This window comes from Lipotes vexillifer, unplaced genomic scaffold (assembly GCF_000442215.2).
Source record: "Lipotes vexillifer unplaced genomic scaffold, Lipotes_vexillifer_v1.1 scaffold982, whole genome shotgun sequence".
Lineage (NCBI taxonomy): Eukaryota > Metazoa > Chordata > Mammalia > Artiodactyla > Lipotidae > Lipotes > Lipotes vexillifer.
The window spans coordinates 2,703,800-2,706,250 of record NW_006789467.1 but is presented as its reverse complement, the minus strand read 5'-3'; the positions used below and the strand labels follow the sequence as shown (position 1 = coordinate 2,706,250).

The 2,451-nt window shown below is 51.4% G+C and overlaps 1 protein-coding gene across 1 annotated transcript in view; it reads left to right on the top strand.

The window, feature by feature from the left end:
* LOC103083887 (multidrug and toxin extrusion protein 2) overlaps positions 1-2,451 on the top strand; it is a gene marked incomplete at its 5' end in the record, with an annotated part of 49,474 nt that overhangs the window by 792 nt on the left and 46,231 nt on the right.

Here is a 2,451-nt window from a genome sequence, read left to right as displayed (position 1 = left end):
GGCGGACTCTCAACCACTGCGCCACCAGGGAAGCCCAAAATTAAGAGTTTCCAGGTCTGTTTATTTTTTTATTTTATTTTGCTGTACGCGGTCCTTTCACTGTTGTGGCCTCTCCCGTTGCGGAGCACAGGTTCCGGACGCGCAGGCTCAGCGGCCATGGCTCACGGGCCCAGCCGCTCCGCGGCATGTGGGATCTTCTCGGTCCCGGACACGAACCCTTGTTCCGGGCATTGGCAGGCAGACGCTCAACCACTGCGCCACCAGGGAAGCCCCGTCTCGGTAGGTTTTTACATCCGTTTCTTCTTTTGGGGGGGGGGGGTGGGGCGCTGACGACTTGCAAAAGCCTGGAATTTGAATTGTGTGATGTCTGACACCTGCACCTTCACAGGGTCCCAGCTTGACCCGGGGGTTCCATTACCCTGTCGTTAGATTTGGAAGGAGATTGTGTCAACTACTGAGAAAAGGTGTTCTCCGTACTCGCAAACCGTCCCCTGGTCACCGACCTCTAATTGGTCTGGAGACCAGGTATTGCAAAGAATTCGTAGCAATGAGGCAAACTCTGCTGGTAGAACTGAAAGAACTGCATTTTTTTTCTATTATGAAGTTAAACCAGATAACATAATCTAGAACTGGGTTGACTGCTGTTAGTTTGAATTACACAGTTCATTAAGGTGGTGCTATTTCAGCCTGGTAATAAAGTGTCTCCCTGCCACCATGGATTGAAATTACAGCCCCTTTGAAGTCCCTGCATCTTTGTTGGTGATGTAGTGGAAAGCTGCCTCTCTCCAGCGTTTCATCCATGCTTTCAAAGAAGGTGAAAAGCTTCTCCTGCTGGTAATGGCAGATGGTCTTTCCCAGTCTCAGAAAATGCCCCTCCTGTACCCACCCAGGTGGGTAGAGCCCTAAGATCATGGCGGGGCCACAGAAGTTTTCCTTATGGTTGAGACCACCTTGGTATATGGAATCATACATTTTATTTACAGGTCTATTATTGGGTGAACCCGTTTGGTAGGTTGCCTTTTCATTTTGTTGATGGTTTCCTTTGCTGTTCAGAAGCTTTTTAGTTTCATGTAGTCCCATTTATTTTTGCTTTTCTTGCCTCTGATTTTGGTGTCAGATCCAAAAAATCATGCCCAAGACTTGTTAAAGGAGCTTATGCCTAAGTCTTCTTCCAGGAGTTTTATGGTTTCAGGTCTTATGTTCAAGTCTTTCACCCATTTTGAGTTGATTTTGTGTATGGTGTGAGATAGGGGTCCAGCTTCATTCTTTTGCATGCAGACTCTCCTTTCCCAGCCCCCAGTTTTGGAAAACCTATCTGGTACACCATCCTGTACTTTTCTTTGTTGATGGCCTCTTCTGTGTTCACTGACAACCTCAGGACCTGAGTGCTTGTCTCCTTGGGTGTGTGGGTCCACCTCCCTCCATCTTGCTGGCTTCCAGGACCCCCGAATGCACATTGGGCCCCACACCCTGCACATTTCCAGCCCTCCGCGTGCACCCACAGCAGAAGCTTTAAACTTTACACTTCCGCTCACCACCTTTTATCCCTGGAGCCCTGTCAAGTCCACACACCCTTGCTGCCTGTTCTTTGCCCCCATGGGGGTTTTCCATGCTGGGATCCCTCCGTCCTCGCTCGCTCTGCAGCCCCCGCTTGGTCCCCTCCCAGAATCTAGGGCCAGTCGGTGCCTGATTCCCTCCCCTCTTCCTTCAGCCCTGCCACCTGGATCCCCATCACTCTTCTCTCTCTTTTTAAAAAAATTATTTATTTATTTATTTTTGGCTGCACTGATTGGGTCTTTGTTGCTGCGCGCGGGCTTTTCTCTAGTTGCAGTGGGTGGGGGCTACTCTTCGTTCAGGTGCGCCGGCTTCTCATTGTGGTGGCTTGTTGCAGAGCACGGGCTCTAGGCGCGCGGGCTCAGTAGTTGTGGCTCTTGGGCTTAGCTGCTCTGCGGCATGTGGGATCTTCCCTGACCAGGGCTCGAATCCGTGCCCCCTGCACTGGCAGGCGGATTCTTAACCACTCCGCCACCAGGGAAGTCTCTCGTCACTCTTTTCTTTGAGACCAGCCTTCTACCTGGGCTCAGAACCATCCTTTCTCCTCCAGCCCCTTCCCTTTCACTAGTGCTACTGAATTATGATAAAGTATCCAAGTCTCTCCTTGTGCAGCCCCCTCTCTGGCCTCTATCCACTTAACACTATTTGCCAGAAAGTCTACACTGCGTTTTCATTTTCCTTTTCTCCCCATTGCAAACTGCCCTCTGTTTCCCCACTGTTCCACTTAACCTACTCTTCCGAAAGTTGCCAGTGACCCCGCCCCCCAGCCCCCAGTCTCCAGAGAACTTGCCCTCACCTGGCCACCTTCCCCCACCTCCCTCCTGGGAACTCTTCGCACCTGCCAGTCCTCCCTGGTTCCCCTTCTGGTAGGTGTGCTGCTGCTTCTCTTCCCCCCCC